This window comes from Silurus aristotelis (assembly GCF_946808225.1).
Source record: "Silurus aristotelis genome assembly, chromosome: 28".
Taxonomy (NCBI): Eukaryota; Metazoa; Chordata; class Actinopteri; order Siluriformes; family Siluridae; genus Silurus; species Silurus aristotelis.
Genome location: NC_139601.1, coordinates 11,513,907 through 11,533,078, shown reverse-complemented (window position 1 = coordinate 11,533,078; position 19,172 = coordinate 11,513,907). Strand labels below are relative to the sequence as shown.

General features: G+C 37.7%; 1 protein-coding gene across 6 annotated transcripts in view; it reads right to left on the bottom strand.

Moving 5' to 3' along the window:
- atp2b2 (ATPase plasma membrane Ca2+ transporting 2) overlaps positions 1-19,172 on the bottom strand; it is a 163,323-nt gene that overhangs the window by 60,988 nt on the left and 83,163 nt on the right. The window lies entirely within an intron of this gene.

Here is a 19,172-nt window from a genome sequence, read left to right as displayed (position 1 = left end):
GTAGTAGGAAAAGTTTGTGCTGCATGCAGTGTAAAAGTACCATGAAATATTAAAACATATTAGATGTTATATAATTAGAAATTGAATCACATTGTAGTATTAAAATATAACTTCTGATACCTTATGCAACACATCCCCAGGAAACAATGTACTTTTATTTTGGACTAAACTATTATTTTGTGAAAAACAAGGCAATAATGTAATAAATGGAGGCCTAGTGGTGCAATGTCCAGCGTACTCACAGCTCCAGGGTCCCTTGTTCCATCCAAGCTTGGATTATGACTGTTTGGCTTTTTTCTGAATGTTCTCCCTACGTATGCACGTGTTTCTCAAATGCCCTCTCACCTCCCAAAAACACCCTGGTAGGTGGTTTGGCTAAGATAAATTGCCCCTAGGTGAGAATAATAGTGTGAATATCTGTGCAAGGTGAAATGCTCGTCTATGCAGAATTAAATCTCCAACATGAAACCCAGTGTTTCCAGGATTGGTTTCAGATCCACTGCAACCAGGAAAAACTTGGTGGAGTGTACTAGCTTTAAATTTTGGCTTTGACAAAAAGATCAATGTCTGTGACTTTAATTCAAATGCATTATAAATAGTGCAAGAGGTAAAGCCATAAGACCAAACTGCTAAAAGCATAAAAGATTTACTACACTGTGACCACAATAGTGTCATAAAATCGCACATTAAGATTATTTGTGTTTCAACTTTGCTTAGAGAAATGGAGTAGAATCTCTAGCATTAATGTGTGATTTTCCGCAACACTTTCTACATTGTGGCATTGAAAAACATAATAATACAAATGGTACCCTATTTGCCAGGGATTTTCTGTAATTTATTTAATAAAAATATTTGTAAAAAATCAAGGGTAAACTTCTGACTTTCCAGGAATTCTCGCTCTTTCTCTTTAATTTGATCAGGCTAGCGGTAATGCCATGCTGTCTTTAAAGCATTTATGCTGAATGGTAACATGCCTGTATCTTTCCCATAAAACAGAAATCTTCGGTTAAATAGAAAGTTTAAGTGGGTCAGTCTTTGTAAATCACCCTCCCACAGCTAAATTTGCCCCGTTGTGCTGCACTGGCTGCTGCTTTTCTTTATTTAAGTTTTATCATACATCATTTTGCATACAGTTGCATACAGTATAGTGACATTACAGTGTAAAATGATTTTCATCTTGCATAGCTTCAATACATAATTCTGTAGTTTCAATACATCACTTGCATAGGTGTGAATCTGGGGCTATCAAGTATCAAAAACAATAGAATTACCCCAAAGCATGCAAAAACTGCTACAGGTTCATTTAAGTGTTGTGCTGTTCTCATTTTGAAAAAGCTCAGTAATAAAAATTCAGGTTGCGTCCTGTAATACATTTAGCTTGTGCTACTTTTTGTCACTATTCTCCGTAAATCCTCTTAGGAACTAATTAACTGGCAGTGATACACACTCACGCAGAATCTGTGCAAACTTGAACCGTCACTCCTGTTTTCCAAGTGCATTGGTAAACAGGATTCATTCAGCTGGACTGTATGCTTGGCTGCATTACCAGTCGTGTCCACTTGTGACAAAATTACGCTCTCTTGGGAATTAAAGCTCATGAGATCTTTTGGGCTAGTTCTTTTCTTTTTTTCTTTTCAGGAACACATACTGGGCAGATCCCACTCTCACTGCGACATTATTCTCAGCGAGGGAAAGCAAAGCACAAAATTTGGCAGACAGCACAATATGCAACAGCATTTCAAATGAATAGCAAGATGAGTAATAAACAGCGCTGCTGAGAGGGGGACTTTTAATGCGCTTAACAATATGATGATGCGGACGTTTAAAAACCAGTCCCCTTCATCTGTCCTTGACCTTGGGATCTTCAGTACTGCGTCAGAGCACCAGGTTCAGACAGAATGTATTATCTGATGACGCCGAAAAAAGAGGTTTTAAATTGAAAAGTTCATGCAACAGAAGATAAAAGGATGTTGTCTACTTCCATGGGAACATAATGTGAATTAGAAAGAGAAGCAGATGTGTGTAGTGAGGTTAGAGATAGATAATTAATAGTGTGCTAAAACCTAAGAGAAAACGAGAGAGAGAGAGAGAGAGAGAGAGAGAGAGAGAGAGAGAGAGAGAGAGAGAGAGAGAGAGAGAGAGAGAGAGAGAGAGATGGGTTTAGAACCATTCCAGCCATGAGGAAAGAATGCCCAGGTTGCAAATAGCACAGACGACTAAAAATAACCTCATTAAAGATTCCCTTTTAATTGCGCCTCCGTGTGGAAGCTCTTCCCCGCTGTGGCTTCTCATTGATCCCTCCATGTGCTGCATCATTTCCAGCATGTGTGGATCGTGCCGCCTTCAGCACTAGGTAACCTTTACAGCTCGTTGTTGGAGGGGGAAAGCCTACCGCAGTGTATTGGGACACAGCACTGAGAGGAGTTTCCGGAAAAACTAGAACTAGAAACGTGTAACATTAACCACGCCAAGCTATTTAATATATATATATATATATATATATATATATATATATATATATATATATATATATATATATATATATATATATATATATATATATATATATATATAATTTATTTATATATTTTTCACTTTTGAATTTCTGCTTGGCTTCAGCATGTTGCCTAGTTTAGATTCTGGCTGGTATCTTAAAAGCTGTTCTTTACTGAGTAAACATTGTGACCTCAATGAATTGATTTAAATACAGAAAAAAGTATGGGAAAAATTAGGAAAACCTGGATGAAGCTTTTTGGAATGTATTAATATATAAGTACACATATGATAATGTTATTATAATAAGATAACATATACATTAATCTATATAAAAAATGTAAAGATAAATAAAAAATATGAATCAATCTTTTTTCAAGACTTATCTTGATGATATGTCCTTTGCTAAATTATGTAGATTGCCTTACTTTTTTTTTTTTTATGTCCCACAATGTTATTGCCTGTTCCTCAATTTCATATTATTCTCATATCTTAGCTTTAAAGATTATTTACATGGTCCCAAGCATTTCCTGCACACATACACAAACACGCACACATCAGTATGAAAAAAAAGACTGTTTCCAATTAAGGTTTTAATTATCAAGCATTCTCTTTGATTCTTCACTGGATCACAGTCACCTGGTTCTGCAGCCTTCTAACTTCTAGCAAATCTACTGCATTTTAAATCCAAAAAAGATTCACCACAAAACTGGCAATAAAACTGAATAACTTACAGAGGCATCGTGCTCCATTATATTCAGCTCTCTTTATGCTAGGTTGCTGTGTTCTCATAGCAATGAACTCCTCGTGAACTCCTTCAAGTTTTATGTTTGTGATGCAACAGCATTAAACAGTGTCTTTAGTACAAAATGTAAGGGTGGCCGACCTGAAAATGCAGAGCAGCAGCAGTGTAGTCATTAAAAATGTACTAACTTAAAGAACGTTGCATTCGTTATGTAATTCACCCGCATTACTGACAGCCTCATCACTTTCTGGCTAAAATAATGGTACAAGATCTTTGGCAGTCAGCTATTTACTTGTACTTTATCAAGCAACAAGGGTTCTTTTGGCCAAAGATGTTTTCATTACAATAGGAGGACAAAATAATTACAAAAGATCATAAAAATTCGAAGATACACCTACTGTTTTTTTTCTCTGTCCTGACTACCTTATAATGGGCGAAAACTTTTAACGTTACATAACACAGAAAAAGGTGTACAGGAAAACAAAACAAGAAAAAAAAAAAAAGAGAAATGTTGATTGGAGATAAAGAGAATGTGTGTGTATATGATTGTGAGTGTGAGTGACAGAATGTGTGTGTGTGTGTGTGGATGTAAGTAAGAGAGAAAGCGAGACAGACAGACAGACAGAGTGTCAAAATTTTTTAAGATTTTAAGAAATTTACATTGCATCTGAAAACCAACCAGCAAAATAAACAATTTGATGTTTGCCGGGGGGAAAAAAGACACATCCCATACTCTTCCCAAGTCATTCTTCAAAGTACATCACCAAATTGTCGTCTCTTGCTAATGGAAAACTAGAACACAATGCCATTGGCTGAGAGATAACAAGATTGCATATTTTATTAGCCTGCTTTCTCTCCCCTCCCACCCCTCTCTTCTTTTCTTTGCCAAGAATAAAAATAGATTACCATGGAAACCCTACACATTGCACAGGTTCTCACAATGACCTCATACACACAGGTATTTCACACCACACACACACACACACACACACACACACACATACACACAGGGACACAGATACACACGGGCAAAGTGAGCGACCACCGTATGTTAACACAGTGAATGCGTATGACACTCGGAAGTGATGTCAGAGGAGCCCTGTTGCTATGGGATCCTCTCAGCCTCATTTTCGCTACATCGGCAGTCTTGAATGCAAGTGTAGGTATTTTTCGGGGGATACTGAAAGAATTAAAGGCAAATGTTTTCTTCAAAAATAAAAACAAATACTATTATTAAAGGGCACCAAAATAATATATTGCATACAGAATACATCTTATATATCTTATATATCTTATAAATCATATATAGGATTTATTCATATTATTAATGTACAGCTATCTACATGGACAGCTGTAGATGCTTTTAGTCATTATATATTCCTATTCTATCGGCAGATCCTTTTGGATCTTTACTGACACTGTGCACCTGCCAACAGAATACACTGTAATGTGAGGTCAGATTTCCCCTGGTTATATATACAGTATATACACTTCATGGACACCTGACCATACGTTTCATGCTTTTTGAATATACATTTCAACAGTTAGTCCCCATTTGCTGTTGTAATAACATCCACTTTTTTGGGAAGATATTCCACAAAATTTTGGAGTGTGCAGGTGGAGATTTGTGCTCATACAGCCACATGGGTATTAAAGGCAGTAAAGTCAGGTACTGATGTAGGCTGAGAAAGCCTGGGCACAGTCAGCTTTCCAATTTTTTTTTCGGAAAGGTGTTTTATAAGACTGAGGAAAGAGCTCAATAGTAGGCCACTCAAGATTTTCCACTCCTACCCATGCAAAGTATACTTTCATAGAGCTCGCTTTGTTCACAGGGAAATCTTCATGTTGAAACAGGTTTGGATCTCCTGGTAATGGGAAGATGAATTGCAACCACATACTAAAACACCCTATACAATTGTGTGCCTCTTAACTTGATAGTGCTAAACAAAGAATTACATATGTTTGAACAAAATGTCAGGTGTCCCAATACTTTTGTGTATACAGTATAATGTATCAATTTATATATATGCATATACATATGTTTATTTGTATGTACAGTATATAGAAATGTTAATTGATTGTTAGAAAACCCAATAATTGTGCAATGTGGTAGCACAGCTAAAAATCATGCTGATTAACTCAGAAATTAAATAAACAACTCCTTTCCGAAACTCATCAGTCTTTTATTGTTCTATGAAAAAAAGTACTTTTTTATGTGACAAACTACCAAGAAGCTGTAGATTTTATCCTGAAGTGTGTATTACTCTCTTCAAAGAATGGCTTTTAGCTGGATAGAAAGAGAAGTGGGAGACCCCAGTGCACAACTGAGCAAGAGGACAAGTGCATCAGAGTGTCAAGCTGAGAAAGAGACATCTCACAGGTCCTTTAGTAGCAGCTTCACTGAATGGTTCCAGAAAAAAAAAAAAAAAAAAAAACGACCAGTCTAATCTTAGCAGTCAAGAGGCAAGTCCAGGATGCTGGCCGTACTAGCCACAGTTGCAACAACAACAACAACAAAAATATAATTTTTATATATATATATATATATATATATATATATATATATATATATATATATATATATATATATATATATATATATATATACAGTGAGGAAAATAAGTATTTGAACACGCTGCTATTTTGCAAGTTCTCCCACTTAGAAATCATGGAGGGGTCTGAAATTGTCATCGTAGGTGCATGTCCACTGTGAGAGACATAATCTAAAAAAAAAAATCCAGAAATCACAATATATGATTTTTAAACTATTTATTTGTATAATACAGCTGCAAATAAGTATTTGAACACCTGTCTATCAGCTAGAATTCTGACCCTCAAAGACCTGTTAGTCTGCCTTTAAAATGTCCACCTCCACTACATTTATTATCCCAAATTAGATGCACCTGTTTGAGGTCGTTAGCTGCATAAAGACACCTGTCCACCCTGTACAATCAGTAAGAATTGAACTACTAACATGGCCAAGATCAAAGAGCTGTCCAAAGACACTAGAGACAAAATTGTACACCTCCACAAGGCTGGAAAGGGCTACAGGGAAATTGCCAAGCAGCTTGGTGAAAAAAGGTCCACTGTTGGAGCAATCATTAGAAAATGGAAGAAGCTAAAAATGACTGTCAATCTCCCTCGGACTGGGGCTCCATGCAAGATCTCACCTCGTGGGGTCTTAATGATCCTAAGGAAGGTGAGAAATCAGCCCAGAACTACACGGGAGGAGCTGGTCAATGACCTGAAAAGAGCTGGGACCACCGTTTCCAAGGTTACTGTTGGTAATACACTAAGACATCATGGTTTGAAATCATGCATGGCACGGAAGGTTCCCCTGCTTAAACCAGCACATGTCCAGGCACGTCTTGAGTTTGCCAATGACCATTTGGATCATCCAGAGGAGTCATGGGAGAAAGTCAGATGAGACCAAAATAGAACTTTTGGGTCAAAATTCCACTAAACGTGTTTGGAGGAAGGAGAATGATGAGTACCATCCCAAGAACACCATCCCTACTGTGAAGCATGAGGGTGGTAGCATCATGCTTTGGGGGTGTTTTTCTGCACATGGGACAGGGCGACTGCACTGTATTAAGGAGAGGATGACCGGGGCCATGTATTGCGAGATTTTGGGGAACAACCTCCCTTCCTCAGTTAGAGGATTGAAGATGGGTCGAGGCTGGGTCTTCCAAAATGACAATGACCCGAAGCACACAGCCAGGATAACCAAGGAGTGGCTCTGTAAGAAGCATATCAAGGTTCTGGCGGGGCCTAGCCAGTCTCCAGACCTAAACCCAATAGAGAATCTTTGGAGGGAGCTCAAACTCCGTGTTTCTCAGCGACAGGCCAGAAACCTGACTGATCTAGAGAAGATCTGTGTGGAGGAGTGGGCCAAAATCCCTCCTGCAGTGTGTGCAAACCTGGTGAAAAACTACAGGAAATGTTTGACCTCTGTAATTGCAAACAAAGGCTACTGTACCAAATATTAACATTGACTTTCTCAGGTGTTCAAATACTTATTTGCAGCTGTATCATACAAATAAATAGTTAAAAAATCATACATTGTGATTTCTGGATTTTTTTTTTTTAGATTATGTCTCTCACAGTGGACATGCACCTACGATGACAATTTCAGACCCCTCCATGATTTCTAATTGGGAGAAATTGCAAAATAGCAGCGCGTTCAAATACTTATTTTCCTCACTGTATATATATATATATATATATATATATATATATATATATATATATATATATATATATATATATATATTTTTTTTTTTTATTCGCAATTAATCGTTTGATTGTCACGAGTTGTGACAGGCATTTTGTCATCATTCATGTTCCTAGTAATATTACCAGCTGCTTGATAAATTAGTCACAGGATTCATCTTCTTCTGCTGAGAGCAACCATTGTGTGTATTGTCCTATTCAATTTTACATCCAAAGACAACAAGAAAGATCTAAAGTACACTTCACCATTCACTTGACTTTTAAGTAGTGTTTGTATAAACACCGCTGCAAAAATAATTGAGACTGTTATATTTTATGGGATTTTATAGAAGGCTATTGTAAATCAGGGTGTACTCGATACCTCTGCATCTTCTTCTTTAGGCTTCTCCCATTAGGAGTCGCCACAGCGGATCATTCGTCTCCATACCACCCTGTCCTCTACATCTGCCTCTTTCAAACCAACTACCTGCATGTCTTCCCTCACCACATCCATAAACCTCCTTCTTGGCCTTCTTCTTTTCCTCCTTCCGGACTGCTTCATCCTCAACATTCTCCTACCGATATAACCCATGTTCCTTCTCTAAACCATGTGTCTAAAAATGTCTAAATCATAGGGTGTAATAGATACAATTAAGTTAAAAAACAGTCCTTATAATTAGATATCAGAAAAAATGCCATATGTGTTGAACCGTAAGTAAACATACAACATTTAATGTCTCCTCAAAAAAAAATAACTGCAGCATTCTCTATAAATACTGTATATTAATCAGCTTTACTATGTACTCAAATTTTGTCTTTACATGTGTACAAATTGCTTTCTCTTTTCCTAATCACAAAGTCTGCTAATCATAATTAAGGGAAATTTTATTTCAGTTCTACATCAATATGAATTATGTTCATAATGTGCTGGCTGTAAAAAAAAAAAGGGGCCACGTCGTGCCTCGGCAGCCCCTCCATCACAAGCGAGAGAAAGAGAGAAAGTATCACCCGTCACTATGCGGCAATGTGTCCAAAACTAGTTTCCATAGCAACCACATTGGATACGCCATATTGATGTTTCGCTGAGTCGATATCCCAGCATGCTCAGTGTATGTACTGTACATCTGAGCCTGTGATATAGGACAAGGTGAAACTATAGCAGCTTCCCTGTATGCACCTGGTACACCTTCTGACCCATCACATCAATCACTGTGCAGCTGAACATGTAACACGCACAAGTGGAAACCTCAGTATGGCAGTTTAATGGCATTTTGGACTAATCTAATAAATGTGAATTTATAAAGACTATGAAACATCACTATGAAGCATCATTAGAATTTAATATTTGCACTGCAAATTCTGTGACTAGCAAAAAAGTATGTTCTGTATTTAAACTTAATGTAAATAAAATATTATAATTTCATGTCTAATATAGAATAACTAATGACTAATGACTCTGGCAGGTCTGGGATTTTATCCGATAACCTTCTGTTTATCAGTGCATAACTTTACCCACTAAACAAAGTTAATATTAAGTTTAGCTAAATTAAATAATGCATTAACTAATTATTGTAGTTAAGTAACTAAGTAATGTAGTTTTAAAAACTTAATTATTTACATGTCCATAACCGACTTACAGGAAATGAGCATTGCTACTACTTCTTAATTAGTGGCTTCTGCTTGGCTACTGTTTTAAAGGGGAAAAGGTAATATATTGATCACCTGTTATGAGTAAATACTAAGCACTGGTATGCCTTACTTTTACACACTTGCATGCAAAGGATAGTTGGATTCTGCCTGAGACAATCATGAGGACTCAGAAGGTGGATTTTTATATTATTCCTCAGTATTGTTCAGAGAACATTAAAAAGTAAAGAAAAATATCTGTATGTTTTCAAAAGTAGTTTCTTTTACAAATTATTCCCTAATGACCAGCAGAACAATAACAACAGCAGAAGCATAGTTGTTAACTTTTTGTCAGTATTTGTACTGTTAGATTTAATACCGCATTACTGGCATCTTCAATCCAAATCTTTGTGCTTCCATTATCTTTCACCCAAAACCTGATTTTTTCATTTATGTTTTATTTTATGTCCATATAGCTCAACCGAAAGCACAAATGCCACGCAAGTTCAGGTTGAAACAATATGAGACGAGAAAAAGTCTTTTAGGAAGTGTTATTAATATTGAAGAGTTCAATACAGCCTCATACTAGCATACAGCACTCCAGTGTTCATCTGCAGAAATTCTATGCTAAATGCATGATAGCTAGCAATCATGCATTATAACAAGGGTGACTGTCATGTTATGTTGTGACAGAGTTTATTAAATTGCTGTATCACACAATTCTAGTAGACATTATATTCTCTTATTTCAGTCCTCTTATATTTACATGGCGGCCCAATTCCTGGTGGATATGTGTTTAAGATTCTCAATGCTAAAGATTAATCATGCATATGGCAAAACATGTTTTACTGTTAGCCGCTAGCAGAGCTGAGGCACTGTAGCAACACTGTGCTGCAATTAAAAATATCCAATTCGCAACGGATGAGCGTGCAGTCTATCTCCTCCCCGAAGAGCAGGCTAAACACACACAGGAACAATATGCACATACGCAAACCCAAGGCGGTGACCTGCCGGAACCCGCCGCTCGCAGATTTCCACAACACACTCACCACTGTGGGGCAGTTCTTACAACAGCTGAGCAAATAGTCCGATTTGTACCTGGCCTAATTGGAGTCTACTTATTATTCTGTCACCTGAGGAGAGACGTGTGGCCCCGGAGGTCACAGATACACAACCTCCAGCAAAAGCCAATCTGCTGTGAAACCAAACGGTTCACTAAATAAAAATGACAAAATCAATATTATGTGGTATGTTTTAAAAAGCTGAGCTGGCAAAGGAAAACAAAATGTATTCTGTACTTTCTGGACTACAGAGTATTTTTTCTTTGTCCTAATTTTGCACATTAAACAAGTGTGTTAGAATTGTTTGGATTTAAAAAGAATATTTATTTATCTTGCGATAGCAGGACACCTCCTTTAGAAGCTATGTTTTTTTTGGTCCCTTAAGCCCACATATGTCCTTATCTACATGTTAGACACGGATTAAGCATTTTCTAATGCCATCTACATTTTTTCTTTCATAACACGTAACAAAATTCAGCCTTGGTAGCATTGAAACACCGTTTACATATTTAATATTTACATATACAGGAATTGTCAGATGCCCTTATCCTGAGCGACTTACAATTATCTAATTCAAACAATTGAGCTGTTGAGGGGTAAGGGCCTTGCTCAAGGGCCCAGCAGTGGTAGCTTAGTGGCACCACGATTTGATCTCACGACTTTCTGACCACTGAAATTCCAAAATCTGCAGCCTTTCAATCACTCAAAACCTTTGTACTTAATTAACATATGACCTTTAGTCATTAACTGAATTTTGAGTTTTAATAAGAAGTAAAAAAAATTTCACCTAACAAATAAGATTAAACAATTATAAATGTAACCCCGAAGATAATATTAATAGTCAACTGTGTGACAGGTTGAGTACCTGTTTTATTTACACGCTTGCAATAAAATAAACTCTCTGATCATCATCACCATCATCATCAACCACATCAGTCTCTCTCTCTCTCTCTCTCTCTCTCTCTCTCTCTTTCTTACTGTCTAAGGTAAACATCGCTCACAGCAGCTCTTCCCAGCACCGATCACTGTCTATAGAACCACTGTGTTACACTTGCTGCATTATTTGCAAATAAATATAATGAGCACCCCAGAATTAAAATGAGTTCCACAGACAGTTATTTTACATTACAGACGGAATGCTCTGCTATCATTTATTCGTGGGCGAGCTAATAGGTAAACTATTATTCTCCTCAATTATCATTTAAATTATTTTGTTTATCATTTCAATTTTGTTTATCATTTCAATTCTTATTCTCTTCAATTATCCATTAGTTTATGTTCAGCAGCAGTACAGGTCACCATGCAAGTGAAAAGCAATTGGCTGATCAAATGTTCATACCTGTAGCTTTGATATACACGCCCACACACAGTGGAATACAGACAACTTATTTAGCAATTCTGGTGACACTAAACAGTCAGCATAAAGGACAGGTGTCCAAGACTTCATTAGTCATAGGAAACATCTGTTCAAGAATCTGAGTTCGAAGCAGCATTCCTGCTGTTTGAACTTAATTGGACAGCTGGTGGGGTGTTTTTGTGTGTCTGTGTGTCGGTGTACACGTGCGAGTCTGTACAAGTGTGCGCATGTTGACCCCAGTATCATTTTGCAAAGGACAGACCTCGGCTGTGAGACTGCAGTAACTTCAGATCTTCCTTTCAGTCCTCAGAGCAGGCACAAACACACATACACACTCACACACCAATTTGCTTGGCTGTCTAGAGTAATCTATATACTCTTGGGGAATTGCATATATGCATGTAGGAGTTTCTATGTGAAAGGGATGGTGACGGTGATCTGTCTATCTCAGGTTACTGAAAAATTACCCTGCCACAAAGGCACCTATTAAAATCCAAAAGAGACCCTAGAACTCATGAAAAACTTATGATGTGTGATGAGGATGAGTGCTTTCTCAATGCATTCTTTAAAACACCTATTCTTACAGATCCGTCTTAACACTCATTAGCATGACCCACTTACTGGCATTCATTTACTTTATTATTATAACCAAAAAAAATATCTTACCTATTTCATGAAAGAATTCAGGCATAAATGTTCATATTGTACAAAACCAAAGTGTGATACTTCAGTCAAAAAGAAATTTGCATTCCTTGTGTAGCCTAACATGTACAACATTAAACACACAGTGCCCATGCTGTTACTTAAATGCGAATGCCACTGAATCACTAACATGCTGCGTCGTCAAATATCACAGTTTCCCGCAGAGTAGCGTGGCGTAGGATGTGATCGAAGTTGATGGCTATTTTACACACAGAACAATTCTCCAGCATACAAATGAGTCTTATGTTAGTAACAGTGATGTGTTTAGGCATTCAGGAGGTGCATATTAACAACTTAACCTCCTAAGACCTGAGCTTTGGTTTGGCTTGTATTTTAGATTTCTTTCAGTTATTTGGGGTTAGGAAGAACCAATAATTATAATAACCATATATTTTCTTTGAACATTAAGCTCTTCTTGGTAAAAAATGATGTCACTTATGTCGACACTCGGTCTGTATCTACAGAAAACAATAAAGACACCATTGTGCACAATGTCCACGTATGTGGACACCCAGGTCGTAGGAGGTTAAATATATATTTATAGCAAAACTTAATTGTTTATAAAGCGTTGTAGGTGCAATCCTCAAATAACTGAACACAACTGATAACATTAAGCATAGTTAAGTTAACTAATTATCTATAGGGTTGAAATAAATTTGTAATTCATTACAATAAAGTATAAGCATTGGCAATATGTGCTTATGAGTCGTACATTCTGCCCTTTTGTGTGGTTATGTATTTGATTTAAGAGTGAATCTGCCATGCAGACTGAATGCACAGTGTTTGTGTGTGCTGGATTAGCTTTATGTTTACCGTATTAGCACTGCTGTATAGGATTTGGTAGACTTCAGCTTTTCCTACTCTTTCCTACTGCTCACTGGCCATTAGTATTCTAACTTAATGAGAAGACAAATTGCTCCCCTTATATCAAATATAAAAAATGTATTGGTCAATCCAGCGCCTGTTTGCTGCTGAATGCAGGAGCGAATACGCTAGTTTGCTAGTATTGCTATTTTGCTAGTATTTTCACTATGGCTTGTGAAAAATTGTGTCCCTAGGAAAAGCGTAATTTTTTTTATTGGTTTTTTTTTTGTGTCGATAAGAAGTCCAACATCTTAACCACTGAGCTACCACTTCCCTGCAAATTAACAAGTAACAAGTATTTGAATAAACAAGTAAAAATACATTCAATAAAATTTTACACTTTAATGTACATTATTTATATTCTACAGTTATGACATGCCTCTGACACTAATGCAAACCAATGGGAAAAAACAATAACAGCCTACAGTACAGATGAGAATCCAGACAATTAAATGAGCCAAACCCAATACGAGCCTACAGAGACATTTCAGCCATTAGATGAATGACCTTCTAGTTAACCTAAATGATCGCACAGTAACCCCAGATGAACGGGAGCATTAGAGAAATAACACAAACGCCAGTTACAGGTTCTACAGGTCCCCAAGCACAAATTCCATCTGCTCTGGCCACCGATGTTGTTGGTCTGAATTACTGATATACTTTATGAACATGAGCTGTAGCTCAGAGTGGCACAAATGCTTAATTTGTCAGCATCTTTTTCAGGAAGGTCATAGGGTCGATGCTGACCTCTGTAAACAGAATTGACACAGAGAATGCTGGGTTTGTGGAACAAATCAGTCTGGTTGTACTACAAGAAATATGTGAGGGCTATACGTAAAGGGAGAGTTACTCTCCTGCAAACATTTTCCTAATAAGTCTATCAGCGTGAACCTGAAAGTAAGCCATATACTATAGACTGACATGCTTACAAATGCTTTCTATAAATCAATAGTTGTAGTAGCGGAAGTGAAGTAACATTTATCTGATGGGGTTTTTTTTAAATAAAGGTTTTGATGCTTTTGTGTTGAGCTAATTATACAAGAATATGCAGTAATTAATCAGTAAATTTAAATAAATATTTAATATAATCTATATTATCCAACAAACATGTAAGTATCAGTGGTCGGGTATTGTGACTTTCAATGATAAACACAACTGAAATGATGTCCTTCTAATGTTTTTCCTCAAATACAGCTGAATTAATTTTAGTTATAAAAAGTTTATAAAACTGCCAATTATTGATTTCACAAAAGCAGTTTACACACAAACGTGTGTTTGTGTGCAATTATTTGCATTGTTGCATAGAACAATTTTACCACAAGAAATACTGTATGATGGCATCGTATGAGATTTCTTCACATTGTAACATAATGGTGCATAATTGTGCGCAGAGCACTGATGTGATATCGTCCTTCACTTTGCTGTTAAATTCAGCTTTTGTGGCAATGCAAATAAACTACACACAAAAGCTACATGTCTTAGTCAGCAAACACCTTTTTCCCCCAGCGCACAGTACTTATCAGGCATCATGGGGCCTCCACAGCACCAGAGTGACGGATGAGAAGGCTTAAAGTGAAGGAACTATTAGCTTGATACGTGATTCATCAGCTCAACGTGAGAAGTAAACTATTGCACTTTTTGCGCTGCAAAAGGAGCGGGACACCTGCCAAAGTGGGGCGTCATGAGAATTACATGCCTGCCTCACTAAACAAACATCCACCTTGAGCCACCGAGCTCCGACATTCTGTGAACGCAGCCTGACTCTACAATGGATGCGTTGAGACAAACACCTGGGCCTGAGCTCAAATTCAGGCTCAGATGGAGATTAGGATTCAGCGTTATGAGTACAGATGAGTCATGGCATTTTACAGCATATCACAACAGGGATAAACCGAGCACATTCAGTCCTTCTGCAACACCGGCCTCATATAATGCTCTAAAAGGCGCATTACGTTTTTGGTTCAGTCAAAGGAAAAATCTACCCTGAATGTCATATATATATAAATCAAAACTGTATCTGAACATTATTTAACAATAAAAATCCTTAATTGGCTTTGTTTTAAACTTCACAATGATCTGATTTTTGCTTTTGTACTGTAGTTACCTAACACTATATTATCCACAATGATGTTCAATGACCTGCTTATAGTACTGCGATTGGAATTTGGTCCCACAGAGAACAGTAGGGCAGCAGTGTTTTAGGCTATTGGTCTGTTAAGCTTCCTTGCCTAATCATATGTACACTCTGCTCAAAAAGTTCATCATTGAACAAGTGTTAATACTATCAACACCATCACACCTGTCATCTTGTAGATCTCTATCTAGTTTTAAAATAAGTGACATTTGCATTACAGTATTGTGGGATTTCTCATTAAAATAGCATTAGATTTTTCTGCACAACAATCAAAACATGCTGTTCCTCTTTTTTTTTCTTAGGAACTAATAGTGAAACCTTTTCATCTTACATTTGAGATTGGTTAAAATGTTGCTTTGTGACATCAGAACAAAACACAGGCTCCTTCTCCTATCTTCTTACAGAAATAACATAGGTATAAAAGTACAACACCATTCAACAGACTAGGACCAGAATCACTGGTGTCACAAATAATTCAATGCAAATATTTAACATTTTTTAAATTTGCTTTAGGTTGGACTCCACATTGTCTGCCATTACAATTAGATAAGAATTGAAAACCTCTACCGACTGTCTGATAGAAAGTCTAGTATAGACTACTTTAGGATTACTGTCACCTAAACATTATATGCAATGTCTTTGGAATATTTGGATACATAGCTTTCAGAATTCATAGGTCTTATTGATAATATTTTGTAAGCACAAATATAAAAATATATATAAATCCTTCCTATATATAAAAAGATTCCAGAAAAACTCCCTTTAACAAAAAACAAAAAAACAAAACATTCCTTGAGAAAAAGCCTGCTGATGGATTACAAATGAATTAAAAACATAAGCATACTGAGCAATCACATCTCAAAGAATCACTTGTTAGAACCCTGTGTGATTCCACAAAAACATACAGTGATCCCGCTGCTTTGAACACCTCTGTATTCTTTGTTTTTTTAATCATTATTTAATAAAGGGTGACAGCATTTCCAGAACTGGGCTTACGGACCTGATATGATCTGTTTGCGATACCTGTGTCAACGCCTGGCACAACTGGCCCAAGCTCTACTCCAAGGTCACACATAAAAGAGAGTGTGTTCCCTGAAAAGGGGAAAAACGTTAACAAATCATTTATAATCTAGCCTCAGAGGGAACAATTTCCACTTTTAAGAATCGTAGCTGGAATAAGGGCAGCATTACTGGTGAGCCAAAAAGAGTGTCCTTATTAGAGGAGATTGTGCTCTTTCAGAGCAATTCCTAGCGGAGCCCGAGATTAAATAGGATGTGTCAGAGGGGAATGAGCACATGGGCAGGCAGACTAGATTAGCATGCTCATCAAGGATGGGTTTCGGAGGAGGGGTGGAGTGCAGCATTGCCGAAATGGGATGCTGCTTAACAAGTAATGTGATACGGAGCTGGTGTGAGTTGTGGGATAGAGAATATTCAGGAGCATCAAGCAGCTTAGTCTGTTTGCAATAATTCTTTTTCTTGATTCAAAATGGTCATTTATCCCATCCCAGATTATTTGAAGCGGTTCAATCGGCATTGCTCGTGAGTGCTGCGGTTGTGTAGCGTTTCATATGTTTTGTTAGCTCACTTTGACCTTCAGCCTCTCAATCAGCCGTACAGTGGCGCCGGATTACGTCGCTTTGTCCCCTCGTTTCCAGAAAAACCCAGGTTATTCCCCACCGCTTCACTGTACGTCCATCTGCCGTTTGTGTTGAACGTATAATGATGGTTCTAAAAGAATGCAAGGTTAAAGCTCCCACCTACACTTGGCTGTTTAGCAAGCCATCTGATTTGCATTTAGCTTTAGACTCCGATTTGCAGGATTCACTGTATCCATTTTAAGCGTTCTTGGCTCAATTAATAAAAAAACAGCATACTGAGGAAGAGAAGGTTAAAATAGAGCAGTGGGATTTGGAGGACAAAGAAGTGTTGGTGTTGGTTAGTTTTCTGCACAGAAAAAGGATATGCTGCTGCACTGAAGTAAGGTGGGCCATCAGACAGAAATAGAAATGAGAGCGAAGAGAGTCATGGGGGAGGACAGCAACAGCAAGGGAAAAGACATTTCTCAGTGGTTTTGCAGCTGGTGCCAGGACACAGCATGCTAGTACTATTAGCATACAACAGCCATCTTGCATAGATGATCCCATGGGGACCATCTCAAGCAAATTGTTTAATGAACTTGAAGCAATTAAAGAGATGTCTTCTTTCTCTTTTCCCTGATTCCATGGGTTGAGCAACTGATAACCCCTCAGCAGAGTAAAAATAGCAATTTTTTTTTATTTTTTTTATTTTTTTACAGTTTCTTACAAATATGTAGTCCTTCTATACTCAAGGCATCATTGGATATGTCTGTACTGAATGTAGCACTCACTAGATAATCAGAAATGAGAGGAGCTGAAAGATGTTCTTGTAGAAGCATGAACATTTTAGGTTCCTGGTGAAAATAAGGGTTATGAATTCAGAGGTACCAACAAATTGCCCTCAGGATTCAGGTTCCAAGAGTTTCCAGTCACAAGTGTCTTCTTGCCTTAGACTATATCTAAAATGTGGATGTCTTTCTAGTTGAATTAATGTGCATCAGTGCTAAAAATAATTCCAGTATAAAATACTTCCAGCCTATATGATTGGCTTAATGCCACATACAAAATGGATTTTGCTGCATCCAAATGGTCTGCAAACTCGCATTTATTCTTGATTTCTTCGACCTTATGTTTAAGTTTGAGTAAATGGCAGCTGAATTAAATATTGATATTAACTCTAGCTTTTAAACCCTACAGATATTGAAGAGTTTTCTAAGAGCTCAGTCGTACCTGTGACAAAGATCTCTGCCCATTTTCGCTGTGACCTGATCGGTCTGCTATCTTTTCTTTCCTATTAATTAATAAACCCTCACAGGTCTGATCTGCACACGTGTAACATGGATATCAAATGTTACCTGGGCTCGTGCTAAAGGCAAAGAGATCAAACAAAGGTGAGAAAGTAATTCATGCCCCGTAGAGCTCTTAATTAGAGGCGAAATCAGGTACGCCATCACTATTTAGGACACTGGCACTAAATGAGGCCAGGGTTACTGGGTACATGAAGGTGACAGTGCCCTGGGTGGAAAAAATGCAGAAAATGTGCTTGTTAACGAGACTAGATGTGGCCATTTGTCTTCATTATCACATTGCACTTGGGGTGTCAGCTCAAGTCACTCTAGCAGAACAGAGTTCCTGTGTCTGATAAAGGCGCAGGCGGTCATGTTTGCAAAGATCAGAGGGAAGACTTGGCTGACAGGCAGGAATGCTGCTTTCTCTGAACGGCTGAAGCACCAAAGCCCTTTTACTGAAACATTTCGCCTTCCCTCGAGGAGTCAAGTGAGTACAGATCACTCTCAAATCATTTTCGATTCCTCAGAGCTGCTTGCAGGTGAGATCTGCATGATCAGAACCATCTCAAAGCGAATGTTCCCCAAGTGAGAATAATTAGCACAGGTTGTGAGATCATTCCAACATTAGTGCTTCACCTAAACCTGAAGAAAAGCATAAACTGGGGAGCCCATGTTCTGTTCTATCAAATGACAGATGAGCCGTGGAGAACAGAGCACGCCAATCACATCACCTTCCACGGAGGCACAGTACGAGCCATTTTCCACTTACCATGAGGAATTTGTGACGCAAAAGAAACACACTGGGATTTCCCACAAAAAATGCAGGTATCAGAAAGCATACCCTGCAGCACTCTACCTTTCTTGAAGGTAGCAAATTTCTTTTGACCTCTGTACTGCTGCCTGAGAGACATGCAAGTTAATAACTCTGCAAGACGACCAAGTAGCAAAATCATGTCAGGGAAAGATAGAGCCACTACTCTTGCAGCTCCTTAATACAAAGCATGAAAAAAGAATCAATAAGTGTTAGAATGAGTCACCGGTTGTTGTACATACATTGGGGGAAGAGTGAGGGGAGGAAGGAGAGGACAGTCTTTGTTTAATAATTTTTT